Below are 14,589 nucleotides of genomic sequence, written 5' to 3' on the forward strand. Positions count from 1 at the left end.
GAGTTTGAAAAAGTATTTTTTTTCTGAAAATTCTAAATGGCTGAAAATCTAGTCAGACCGCTGATATACTGTATATATAGAACTGGTTATATAGAACTGGATCGCTGACGCAATTTTAAACTTCTAGCAGGAGATGAAGCCACCGGAAGTGTTCGAGCGGCCATCTTGGTATGCCCAGACTGCCATAGACCATCAAAGACTGACAGGTGAAAATACCTCCGTATCACCATCTTCAACCTGCGGATACGACGTTATGGATAATATTCGTTACAAGGGTGAAGATATATGCGGATCGTGATGTCAGAGCGTTCACCTGCCTCAGTGTTCAGTCTATCATTGCAGCACAACAATCACCAAGTGAAGTGGCAAAACTGTCCACAAGTTGTAATGTAATCATGAAAAGCTGTAATATTTGCTTGTTTTGGGGTGACAAAATGTCTGTTTGCCTCGGAGTGTCCTTAAAAAAGTCAAACCGGGATTATTAATTCACCTAAAATGCCCGGGATTTGTTTGTTTTCATATTGAAGTGCCCGCTGTTGTCATACAAGGGTGTTTGTTTGCCATTTAAACCTAGCGCATCAGTTTAGGGCGGTATTTAGATTAGAAAGGGGAGATTCTGAATATATATCTCACCTGTATTGACCATAAAATTATTTACTTGCCTATAAATTTGAGTGGCTTAGAATAAACAAATTATTCGACTGGTTCGTCATCGCCAAAGAGTTTTGTTATGGCATCCATTGAGGATTTTGTTGAAGCTCCATCAGAGGAGTTATTGAATTAATTTGCTAAGGGGCAGCTGTGGGAGCTTGTAGAACATTTCGGGATTGGTGAGTCGGACAAATGTTTGAAAAAATATGAACTTAGGTCTGTTTTGAGAAATTGGTTGAGCGAAAATACACCTTTGTCTGTTTCTGCCCCGTTAAAGAGTTTTACGGAATTAAAGACATCTGTGGATATTTTTTTCAGGTTTATCATTTGAACAAAAGAAAGAGATTTTGGAGATTCAGCAGTTGCATGACAGAGAAATGGCAAAAGAAGCTAAAAGAGTGTGAATTTGAGCTTGTAAAATTAAAAAGGGATGATTTATTAAAGCAACACAAAATCGAATTACAACAGCTTAAACATGAACAAAAATTAGAAGCTGAGAAAATAGCACAAGAGATTGAACTGCAGGTTGAGTATTTAAAATTAATCAGGGAAGGCAAGTTATCCTCTGGGTGTGAGGTCTAATGGAAGCTCACCGTGTATTTTTGATGTGGTAGGTAATTTAAAATTACTTCCTAAATTTAATAAACGCGACCCTGATGTGTTTCTTTCATTGTTCGAAAGTATAGCTGAGGAACGTAATTGGCCTGCCACTGATCGTGTGGTGATGCTTCAAAGTGTCATTACAAGGAAGGTACAAGAGGCATACACTGCACTTACAATAGAGGATAGGAAGGATTCTGATAAAGTAAAATCCACTATCCTGAAAGCTTACGAATTGGTTTCAGAGGCGTATCACCAACGCTTTAGGAGTTGGAGAAAATGTGAGAGGCAAACCCATGTAGAGGTGGCGAGAGCTTTCTATGCATTTTGATTGATGGTGCACCGTTCTAAAGTAAATACTTTTGAAGAGTTGCATGACATGATTATTTTAAACAGTTCAGAAACATTGTCCCTGACCATGTTGCTATATATATATATATATATATATATATATATATATATATATATATATATATATATATATATAAATGAAAACAAGCCGAAAACTGCTGCCGAAGCTGCTGTGTTGGCAGACGAATTTATATTGACACACAAAAGTGGGTATGGGGATGCTCCTTTATGTGGCAGTGTGGGTCATGAAGCAAATATGTTTACACAGCGTTTACAGAAGCTTGATTATTTGCCCTCTTCTCCTAAATCCGTTAACCTTGTTTATTGAAAGGCAGATTTGAATTCTGTTTGTCACTATTGTTTTAATACTAGGCATTAGAAAAATGAGTGTCCTGATTTGGCAGGAAAGTCAAAGTCCTGTAATAAAAATAAACCCAATACAGATTCTGTTGCTCCAACGTTAATGGCTGAAACCATGTCTGTTTCAAATTCACCCGTGCTTTCTGTATCTGTTTCGGAGCCGACGAATGTAAGGTTGATTCCGAAGTGAACATTCAAAATTATGCTCCTTTTATTACGGAAGGTCTCGCCTGGCTGTATGGATAGAGTGCCAGTTAAGATTTTAAGAGATATGAGTGTGTCTGAATCTTTCATCTTGGAATCCGTTCTACCTTTCACTGTTGCGTCAAGTGCAGAAAAGAACATTTAGATTTGAGAAATTGGACTACAAACTTTGTCTGTTCCTTTGCACAGAGTTAACTTGTCATCTGATTTGGTCTGTGGGGAGGTGACCCTGGGGCTACGTCCATCATTACCAGTGGATGGTGTTTCGGTAATACTGGCGAATAATTTGGCAGGGGGGCAAGTGTGGCGAGATGTTACTCCTCCACCCATAGTTATCAACTCCATTGATTACAAAGTCCGATGAACTTGTGCAGGTATTTCCTGAAGTGTTTATGTCCTGAGCGGTGACATGCGCAATGAGCCGTGCTTTGCCATTTGAAAATAAAATGTCAACGTTTGTTGTACCTGGATTATCTGCCCTCTCTCCTATTTCTCACAGTGAGTTGGTGGCTGCACAGCAAAATGACCCTGGGTTGCAGTCCCTGTTTGATGCTGTTCTTCCTGAGGATGTGGAGAGTGCTGTAAGTGGGTATTTTGTTCAGGATGAATTACTGTTAAGAAAGTAGATTGGCCAAAATAACGATTTAGTTGGTGAGCCCATAGTTCAGATTGTGATACCCAGCCAGTATAGAGATGTGGTGATGCGAGCTGCCCATGGTGAGTATAGTATCTATTAAAACCAACTCTCAGGCACAAACTCATAAGATTTTGCTCTTATGGAAAGAAATTGGTACTTTTATTCACCAAAGTGGCATTCAACTGATCACAATGTATAGTCAGGACATTAATAACATGAAAAATTACTATTAAAATTTGAAAAACTACTTAAACTACTTCAAAGTGTTCTCATCAAAAATCCTCCACGTGCAGCAATGACAGCTTTGCAGATCCTTGGCATTCTAGCTGTCAGTTTGTCCAGATACTCAGGTGACATTTCATGCCACGCTTCCTGTAGCACTTGCCATAGATGTGGCTGACTTGTCGGGCACTTCTCACGCACCTTACAGTCTAGTTGATCCCACAAAATCTCAATGGGGTTAAGATCCATAACACTCTTTTCCAATTATCTGTTGTCCAATGTCTGTGTTTCTTTGCCCACTCTAACCATTTCTTTTTGTTTTTATGTTTCAAAAGTGGCTTTTTCTTTGCAATTCTTCCCATAAGGCCTGCACCCCTGAGTCTTCTCTTTACTGTTGTACATGAAACTAGAGTTGAGCGGGTAGAATTCAATGAAGCTGTCAGCTGAGGACCTGTGAAGCGTCTATTTCTCAAACTAGAGACTCTGATGTACTTATCCTCTTGTTTAGTTGTACATCTTGGCCTTCCACATCTCTTTCTGTATTTGTTAGAGCCAGTTGTCCTTTATCTTTGATGGCTGTAGTGTTTCCATTGTATGAAATCTTCAGTTTTCAGTTTTTTTGGCAATGTCAAGCATTGTATAGCCTTCATTCCTCAAAACAATGATTGACTGAAGAGTTTCTAGAGAAAGCTGTTTCGTTTTTGCCATTTTTGACCTAATATTGACCTTGAGACATGCTAATCTATTGCATACTGTGGCAACTCAAAAACAAACACAAAGACAATGTTAAGCTTCATTTACTGAACAAAAAGCCATGCATCCAAGCTCCGTGCGAGGGGGACCAATGGGACAATCTCATCGGACGTACCGGCAGGTGGGGCCTCGCGGCGGGGCAGAGCTCGAGGTGCCACCGCGTGTCGTGGCCGTGCTGAGTCTAGGGACATCGAAGCACTTACCTGGCTCCTTGTGACCACCCCCGGAACAGCCTGGGACGAGGGAGGAAGAGGCCTGTCCTCCCAACCCGTGGAGACTGTCACATCAGGGGTGGATTTGTGCCACAGCTCGGCACGCAGAGGCGGGGAGGCCGCCGCTGGAGCGTCAAACCTGCAAAAATGGAATAGTGGACAGTGGTCATGATGACAGCTGTGCACACCGGGTATGTGACCCAGGGAACAAGGAAACCGCTCTTTTGCGAAATCAAATGAAAAGGCAACAAAAGATTCTCCTCCCGGCCCTCCACCGGGGGATGGAGTGGTCTTCTTACCAGCTCCAAGGCAGTGGGTTTTGTCGACTCTGGGTCGCCTGTCTCAGGGGTGCTTTGAAGCCTTTCATGGGTTCTTGTGACCGGCCGTGAGATGGGTGGCGTCTGCTTCCTGCAGTGGGCTCCACACTGGGGCCGGGCCGAAGGGGCGGGCTGCAGTGGAGCCGGTGCAGTCACCACAAGGGGACACCCTTGGCGACGAGCAGACGGGGTGCGGGATCTTGAGCCGTGCCGGGGAAGGATATGCCTGATAGCAAAAATAAAAAGTCCAGTTTATGTCACTGTCACGGTGTCCGTTGAGTCTCATCATTCTCCTGTGTCAGAGGGAAAAGAGGATGTGAAGTCCCCTGAAGACGGTGTGTTGTTGCCACATTTAAATAATTCTGAGACTCTCCAGAATTAAGATGTTTTGTTGGGTCATCTGTCTGTCACACTGGTTAGAATTAACCAGATTAGTGTCCGAGTTTCCCAGTTTGTTCAGAGATATTCCAACTTGTACGCATCTAATCCAACATGATGTGGATATAGGTGATGCGTAGCCTATCCGTCAGCATCTTTATCGAATTCCTTTCGATAAACGGAAAGTGCTGGAGTCTGAGGTACAGTATAACGACACCTTCCTGAAATTTTTAACTCTTTACAGATCCTAAGTCAGCGGTTGATGCGATGGGTTCTCTTTTTTGCAGCCCTATAATTTGACTGTGAGACACATCAGAGGAGTCGACAACATATTGGCTGATGCGTTGTCTCGTGCCCCTGATCTGACAGATTAAAATTGATCTTGTGTTTTGTCTTTCGCTTTCCTCTTCTGTTCTCTCTGCATTCTTTCTTTATTACATTAAATTGCTTTCAGGATCCAGATTGCTGGTGATGAAGATAGTGGAGTAGTGAGGCAGAGGGTGTTTAGTGGGACAAACATGGTCCTAAAAAAAGTGGTGACTCTGAAGTTGTCATAAGTGGGAAGTATGCATATATACACTACCGGTCAAATGTTTTGAAACATTTACTCATTCTTTATTATAACTTTTTTTTTTTTTTTCACATTTTATAATAATAGTAAAGTCATCAAAACTATGGAATAACATAAATTGAACTATGGGATTTATGTTGTGACTAAACAAAATCCAAAATAAATCAAAACTGTGTTATATTTTAGCATCTTCAAAGTAGTCACCCTTTGCCTAGAATTTGCAGACATGTACTCTTGACATTTTCTCAACCAACTTCTTGAGGTATCACCCTTGGATGTTTTTTAAACAGTATTGAAGGAGTTTCCATCTATGTTGGGCACTTATTGGCTGCTATTCTTTATTATTTGGTCCAAGTCATCAATTTAAAAACATTTTTTTTTTTTATTAAATTTTAGATTTATAATAAAATAAATTGGCACAATTGTGGCACAATTATATTTTTGTCTACAAAACTAATTTAAAATATTTAAGAATACGCCTTCAGATCAAAAGATTTTTAAGATCATGAGAAACATTTCAGTCAAGTGTTTCAAAAGTTTTGACCGGAAGTGTATATATATATTGATGTTTTTTTTTTTATTATTATTTATTTAAATTGGGTGTTTGTGAGTCCCTTAGTCTTATTGGACTTGGGACTTGAAAAAGGGGGTGATATCCCAGTCTTGTGCCTGTGAGTGTTTGTGTGTAAGTGGTTGTTGCAGGTGGCTCGTGCTCTGAGGGGCATGGCTGACACACCTAACGCTTGTGAGTGGAAGCTTTAAATATCCTCAGAAGTACTCACGAGGCAGCGGATAGTTCTATGTTGGTGATGGCGTCATCGTGGGGATGGAGCTGTGTTATGGAACCGATCTGAGAGCTTCATCCTAGCGCTCAGTTTCTGCTTTGGTGTTTGTACTTATGTTAATAATGTTTTTCACAGTTTTTGCGAGTTTGGTCTCCCTTTTTGTTACAGCCTTAGAGCCTGGTTGTAACAGTATCTTACCTCAGTTTCAGTGAAACCGTTCACATTCAGATGACATGTTCACTGTTGAAGTTTGTTAGTGGTGGATACTGTTTGATATAGATACACATAACTCACTCGGGCTTTCAAGAAACAGAAAAAATTCCCAACTTTAAATAAATTATTACATGTGTAGGACGTTTACATTACTGGGGCAGGCAGAGCAGACGATGATGTAGTGAGAACCCAAGTGCAGTTTATTGACTAAGTGAAGATGAAGATGCGGATTGCTCAGCGGTCTCCTTCAGATCCGTTAGAGTGTTCGGTGGAACACAGAGTAATCTCAACTCGTCCAGTGAGATGGAGATTGTATGGCCACAGTTTCAAGTCAGATGTTACTTCCTTGTGCCACGAGGCTACACCTGAGAGCAGCGATGAGCTGCGTCTACACACGGCGAGCAAAGTTGCTGGAAGCAATGCCCGGAAGCATCTCAGAGGTATTTCTACTCCTGATGATGTCATGGTTGAGGGGCGTTCTGTCGTGTGCCTCATCCAATAGGAGTTGAGAGTTCGATCCTTTAGTGAGCAAGGCTTCATGGGATTTGTAGTCTGTTTTGGACTCTCTTTGTTTGATTTTGGCGTGGTTTTTATCAGTAAGATTTATGACTTTGTGTGTGGGCCTCAGTTAGGTTTTACGACTGTGTTAGGCCTGCCTTTGTCTTCTATCTGAATACATGAGTCCCAACAGCTCTATCTACAATAACTACTAGATCTGATAGAAAATGTACACATTCACAAAGGAAATCTGAGTACGGTCCGACTGATCTATATACTGTAGCAAGAGCAAATTTTATTTATATCTGATGGTGTCACATTAAGCATTATTAGTTCAAAAGACTTAAATGTATATCCTGTCCTCTGAGTAACACCAAAAACTTCACTGTAAATTGTAGCAACACTCCTCCTCGACCCTTCAGATGAGGCTAATATTTATAACAATAACCTGAGGGAGTAGATTTATTTAAACTAATATATTGATCCTGTTTAACGTCATGGTTACTGGTGTAACCTCCGTTCCCTGATGGAGGGAACGAGACGTTGGTGTCGATGTAGTGACACTAGGGGTCACTCTTGGGAGCCCGAGACACCTCTGGTCTTTGATAAAAGGCCAATGAAAATTGGCGAGTGGTATTTGCATGCCACTCCCCCGAACATACGGGTATAAAAGGAGCTGGTATGCAACCACTCATTCAGGTTTTACGCTGAGGAGCCGATATAAGGTCCGGCCATTTCAGTGGGTAGTTCAGCGTTGTGGCAGGAGGGACCAACGTCTCGTTCCCTCCATCAGGGAACGGAGGTTACACCAGTAACCATGACGTTCCCTATCTGTCACTCACTCGACGTTGGTGTCGATGTAGTGACACTAGGGGTCCCTATACAAAACGCCACAAGGCTGAACTGTGTTACGTGAACTGGCGGTGTGTGGTGGGCAGACTTGCTGTGTGCCTCATAGCCAGCACACCAGGTCGACACGTAACCTCCCCCAACACAGTTATGAGTGTCGAACGGCCCTTTTTGGGGACAAGTCGACTACCCAGAGATAGAGACAGGCTTAACCCAGTCATGGCCTCTTTCCCCTTCTCTATTTCCAGTCCCTAAAAAGAAGGGGGATTATCCGACTGGGCCGCCAGGTCTAGTCAGGGGGTGTCCCTCCCAAGGGGAGGACACCGCGGAGACCACACCTCGCCCCAAGAGAGGGGGGATATTTAAGTGGAAAAATACATCACATGGTCTTTCCAACCATGTGGAGAGCCTTCAAGGTAGATCCTACCCAATGGGGGAGGAGTTACTACAACATGGAGACTGAGGGGCTCTGCCCAAGGAAGACGCAGTTTGCCAGTAGGGAAACGAACTAGCGGAAGATATAGATCGCATGGGGTTAGCCTTACAGGGAACCGCCACATGCGGAGCACCTACCCCAGAACCGGGCTCGTAGTTAGCGCGTGTACTGGGCCGGCAGCGAGTCTCTCCGAAAACTCGACTGCCACAGGGCTCGGAGGAAGTCAACCAGGGAACAACTTTTGTGAACACTACTGGGAATTAACAGCGCACGTCTTCAGCTCAAAAGGAGGTGGAAGGCGCTATGTGCAAGCGATACACCCAGCCAGCTATCCCAGGCTTATCCGCTTATGTTGCATGCCACTACCTGGGACCAAACCGGTTCCACCCGGAGGTTGTAGAACCTTGCAAAGGTGTTGGGTGTTGCCCAGCCCGCTGCTCTGCAATGTCTGTTAGAGAGGCACCTCTGGCCAGGGCCCAAGAAGCCGCTACACCACGGGTAGAATTGGCTTGTAGCCCTACCGGGGGCGGCATGTTTTGGGCGAGACATGCCATAGTTATGGCGTCAATGAGCCAGTGGGCGATCCTCTGCTTGGAGACAGCGCTTCCTTTCCGCTGTGCACCAAAGCAGACAAAGATCTGCTCAGAGATTCTAAAGCTCTGCGTGCGATCCAAATAGATGCGTAAAGCGCGCACCGGACACAGCAACGACAGGGCTAGGTCTGCCTCCTCCTGGGGCAGCGCTTGCAGTTTCACCACCTGGTCTCTAAAAGGAGTGGTGGGAACCTTGGGCACATAGCCCGGTCGGGGGTCTCAGGATCACGTGAGAATAGCCCGGACCGAACTCCAGGCACGTTTCGCTGATAGAGAACGCTTGCAGGTCACCTACCCTCTTGATGGAAGTGAGCGCAGTCAGGAGGGCAGTCTTCAAGGAGAGTGCCTTAAGCCCGGCTGACTGCAAAACTCAAAGGGGGCTCTCTGTAGACCCTGAAAAACTACAGAGGTCCGATGAGGGAACAAGGCGTGGCCTGGAGGGATTCAGCCTCCTGGCGCTTCTTAGGAACCTGATGATCAGATCATGCTTCCCTAAGGACTCACCATCGACTGCGTCATGGTGTGCTGCTATGGCAGCAACGTACACCTTCAAGGTGGAAGGGGACAGCCTCCCTTCCAACCTCTCTTGCAGGAAGGAAAGCACTGATCTGACTGCACACCTCTGGGGGTCTTCCTGATGGGAAGAACACCACTTAGCGAACAGACACCACTTAAAAGGCATACAGGCGCCTCGTAGAGGGAGCCCTAGCCTGAGTGAACGTGTCTACCACCGCAGGTGGGAGACAGCTTAGGTCTTCTGCGTCCCGTCCAGGGGCCAGACATGGAGATTCCAGAGGTCTGGGCGCGGGTGCCGGATGGTGCCCCTTCCCTGAGAAAGAAGGGCCTTTCTCAGGGGAATTTGCCCGGGGGGAGCTGTCACGAGGAGCGTGAGGTCCGAGCACCACGTCTGGGCGGGCCAGTAGGGTGCTTACCAGGACGACCTTCTCCTCGTCCTCCCTGACCTTGCACAGGGTCTGTGCAAGCAGGCTCACTGGGGAAAACGCATATTTGCGAATGCTAGGGGACCAGCTGTGTGCCAGCGCGTCTATGCCGAGGAAGGCCTCGGTGAGGGCGTACCAGAGCGGGCAGTGGGAGGATTCTTGGGAGTCGAACAGGTGCACCTGTGCCTGACTGAATCGACTCCAAATCAGCTGGACCACCTGAAGGTGGAGTCTCCACTCTCCCTTGAGGGTAACCTGTTGTTACGGCATGTCCGCCGAAGTGTTGAGGTTGCCCGGGATGTGAGTGGCTTGCAGCGACTTGGTGCTGCTAACTCCGTTGGAGGAGACGGCGGGCGAGTTATGACATACAGCGGGAGCGCAGACCGCCTTGGCGGTTGACATATGCTACCGCTGCCATGCTGTCTGTCCGAACTAGCACGTGCTTGCCCTGGATCAACGGCCGGAACCTCCGCAGGGCGAGCAGAATTGCCAGTAACTCGAGGCAGTTGATGTGCCAACGCAGCTGCGGACCCGTCTAGAGGCCGGCGGCTGCGTGCCCATTGCCAACCGCGCCCCAGCCCATTTTGGAGGCGTCTGTCGTGACCACGACGCGCCTGGAGACCAGTTCTAGCGGAACACCTGCTCGTGGAAACAAGAGGTCGGTCCAAGGGCTGAAAAGACGGTGACAGACCGACGTAATGGCCATGCGGTGTGTCCCGTGGTGCCATGCCCGTCTCGGGACTCGAGTCTGGAGCCAGTGCTGAAGCGGCCTCATATGCATCAACCCGAGCGGGGTGGCCACCACCGAGGACGCCATATGCCCCAGGAGCCTCTGAAAATGTTTCAGTGGAACCGCTGTTTTCTGTTTGAACGCCTTCAAACAGGCCAGCACCGACTGGGCACGCTCGTTCGTAAGGTGCGCCGTCAAGGAGACTGAGTCCAACTCCAAACCGAGAAAAGAGATACTCTGAACCGGGAGGAGCTTGCTCTTTTCCCAGCTGACCCGAAGCCCTAGTCGGCTGAGGTGTGAGAGCACCAGGTCCCTGTGTGCGCATAACCCGTCTCGAGAGTGAGCTAGGATTAGCCAGTCGTCGAGATAGTTGAGAATGCGAATGCCCACCTCCCTTAATGGGGCAAGGGCAGCCTCTGCGATCTTCGTAAAGATGCGAGGAGACAGGGACAGGCCGAAAGGGAGGACTTGTACCGATACGCCTGACCCTCGAATGCAAACCGCAGGAAGGGTCTGTGTCGAGGAAGGATCGAGACGTGAAAGTACGCATCCTTCGGGTCTACCGCCGCGAGCCAATCTTGATGCCGGACGCTCGCTAGAATGCGTCTTTGCTTCAGCATCTTGAACGGGAGTCTGTGTAAGGCCCGGTTCAGTACTCGCAGATCCAAGATTGGCCGCAACCCACCGCCTTTTTTCGGTACAATGAAGTAGGGGCTGTAAAACCCCTTCTTCATCTCGGCTGGAGGGACAGGTTCTATCGCGTCCTTCCGTAGGAGGGTAGCGATCTCCGCGCAAGGTAGCAGCGTTTCCATCTTTCACCAAGGTGAAGTGGACACCGCTGGACCTGGGCGGACGCCCAGCGAAGTGAATCGTGCAGCCGAGTCGGACGGTCCGGACCAGCCCTTGCGACGGACTGGAAAGCGCAAGCCATGCACCCGAGTTCCGCGCAAGGGGGACCAAAGGGACAACGTCATCGGATGTACCGGCGGGTGGGGCCTCGCGGCGGGGCGGAGCTTGAGGTGCCACACCACATCGTGGCCGTGCTGAGTCCGAGGACATCGAAGCACTTACCTGGCTCCTTGTGACCACCCCCGGAACAGCCTGGGACGGGGGAGGAAGAGGCCTGTCCTCATGACCCGTGGAGACTGTCACATCGGGGGCGGATTTGTGCCACAGCTGGGCGCTCAGGGCGGGAGACCGCCGCTGGAGCGCCAACCTGCCAAATGGAGTGGTGGACGGTGGTCGTGATGCCAGCCGTACACACCGAATATGTGACCCAGGGAACAAGGAAACCACTCTTTTGGAGCTCTTGAGTACTGCAGCCACTTGGGCATGCAGCGCAATTAAATGCAAAAGGTAACAAAAAGAAGACCTGCTTACCTGCTCCAGAGCAGCGGGTTTCGTTGTCCCTGGGTCACCCGTCTCAGGGGCACTTCGAAGACCTCCGTGGGTTCTTCGATGCCGGCTGTGAGACGGGTGGCGTCGGCTTCCTGCGGTGGGCTCCACGCCGGGGCCGGGCCGGAGGGGCGGGCTGCGGCGGAGCCGGTGCAGTCACCGCAGGGGGACGCCCTCGGCGATGAGTAGATGGGGGGATCTTGAGCCACGCCGGGGCAGGACAAGCCGGCTAGCATCCATCTACTGCTCTACCATCGAGAACTGCTGGGCAAAGTCCTCGACAGTGTCGCCGAATAGGCCCGCCTGGAAAATGGGGGCAGCAAGGAATCGTGTCCTGTCGGCCTCACCCATCTCGACCAGGTTGAGCCAAAGGTGGCGCTCCTGGACCACTAGTGTGGCCATCGTCCGCCCGGGAGACCGCGCCGTGATCTCCGTCGCTCGGAGAGCGAGGTCGGTCGCCGAGCGCAGTTCCTGCATCAATCCCGGGGCGGAACTACCCTCGTGCAGTTCCTTTAGCGCCTTGGCGGACTTGCAGGAGAGCCATGGCGTGCAGGGCGGAGGCGGCTTGTCCAGCAGCGCCGTAGGCTTTGACCGTCAGAGACGACGTAAACCTACAGGCCTTGGACGGGGGCTTTTGGCACCCACGCCAGGTGGCGGCGCTCTGCGGGCATAGGTGCACCGCGAGCGCCTTTATCCACCGGGGGATTGCCGAATAACCCTTGGCCGCCCCACCATCTAGGGTAGTGAGAGCGGGGAAGCTGAAAAGATCGGGACCGGGCAGTAAAAGGTGCCTCCCGCGACCTTGTCAGCTCTTCATGCACTTCCGGGAAGAAAGGAACGGGGCGGGGCGTGGCTTTGAGCGGCGCCGCGAGCCCAGGAACCAATCACAGAGCCGCGAGGGTTCAGGGAAGAGCGGTGAAATCCACTCTAACCGATGCTCGCGGCTGTCCGGGAAAGCATGTCGTCATCTCCGCGTCAGCCTGTGACTGGGCGATCGACCCCGAAGGGAGGAGCCCAGCCGAGGCTTCCGACTGGACGAGCCCGCTCTCCGATGCTGCGCTCGAGAGCTCATCACTTTCTCGGGCTCCGAATAAGAGGTCGAACTCGCCGTGAGACGAGCCGGCGGACTCACCCGGAAGCCCGATCGGGGCAGACGAGCGTGCTGGGGAATGGGAGGTCCGCGGGGGGATACCCGGCGGAGGCGGTCCCATGGGGTCCCCAAATCACCCCAGTGCTAGCCGCGCTGGCCTCAAACCTGTGGGTAAAAGGACCGAGGCGGGAGCCTCTGGGGTGGCTCGCTTCCTTACGAAGGCGAGCCATGACCGCAACGTTGCCATGGACACATTCTCGCAATGAGAATGTGACCATCCACGAACGCTGTCTCCACGTGAGCAGTGCCCAGACACGAAAGACAGTGATCATGACCGTTAGGAGGCGAGAGATAACGAGCACAACCAGGAATAACACACAATCGGAAAAGCATCTTTAAAAAGACGCGTCTTTAAAAAGACGTTCCGTGTGTGCGCTCTTTTAGAGAAATATATACTCTTTTAGAGGGGAAAAATGCTCTTTCAGAAAATATACTCTCTAGTTTTTCTGCCGAAGCGCCCAGGGGCGTTCTCTGCAGTGCACCAGTGCAGAGGAGGGAGAAGCCGCTGAAATGCGCCGTCAGATCCAGCAGGTGAATGAACAGTAGTATTCAGCTCAATGAGCATGACCGTTCGGCTCCGAAGAGAAAATCTGAATGAGTGGTTGCATACCAGCTCCTTTTATACCCGTATGTTCGGGGGAGTGGCATGCAAATACCACTCGCCAATTTTCATTGGCCTTTTATCAAAGACCAGAGGTGTCTCGGGCTCCCAAGAGTGACCCCTAGTGTCACTACATCGACACCAACGTCGAGTGAGTGACAGATAGGGAAGCCGGGTTTCAGTCAAACAGAGCACATCCAAACTATGATCTGTAATAATTTCATTTAAAATTAGTGTTTTCGTAGAAAGAGATCTAATGTTTAATAGCCCTACCTTTATATATATATTTTTTTTAAGTTTGATCTTAATTAAAAAAATGTCTAAATGATTTTGTGTTTGGTAGTTCAGGTGATATAGTCTCTATGTGTTGTAGTTTATGTGACCTGTGTGACGTCTCAAGGTAGCTAGCAGACGTTCGGATTAACCAGTCTGTCTGCTTCCTGACCTGGGCCCCAATTAGTCAAATACTATTTAGACTATGAGCCAAATTACTAGAGAGGAGAGCGACACCTTCCATGGAGGGATGGAGTCCATCTCTCTTTAGCAGGTCAGGTCTACCCCAAAAACTCGTCAAATTGTCTATAAATCCTATGCTATTCTATGGACACCACTTAGACATCAAGCCATTCAGTGACACTAATCTACTATAAACCTCGTCACGACAATGAGCAGGGAGGGGGCCAGAGCATTCTACAGTGTCTGACATCATATTTGCAAGTTCACACACCTCTTTAACATTGTCTCTAGTGATCTCTGACTGGCAGAGCCGGACATCGTTAGTGCCAACATGAATAAAAATTTTAGAAAATCTACATTTAGCATTAGCCAGCACTTGTAAATTTGATCTGATGTCAGAAGTTCGAGCCCCAGAAATGCATTTGACAATGGTTGCTGAAGTCTCTATTTCCACGTTCCTTACAATAGAATCACCAATTATTAAGGCTCTTTCATCATGATTCTCAATGGGTGCATCACTGATTGGGGAGAATAGATTGGAAACCCTAACAGGAACGGGAGAGTGGTGTCGCTTTGCTGAGCGAGTATGCCGCCGAGACTTCACCCAAATGCCCTGCTGCGGGTGCTCTAGAGCTGGAAACAAAGTGTGTCTGTTGCTCGCTGTACTACCTGCATCCAAAACAGTA

Source organism: Myxocyprinus asiaticus, chromosome 16, assembly GCF_019703515.2.
Source record: "Myxocyprinus asiaticus isolate MX2 ecotype Aquarium Trade chromosome 16, UBuf_Myxa_2, whole genome shotgun sequence".
Lineage (NCBI taxonomy): Eukaryota > Metazoa > Chordata > Actinopteri > Cypriniformes > Catostomidae > Myxocyprinus > Myxocyprinus asiaticus.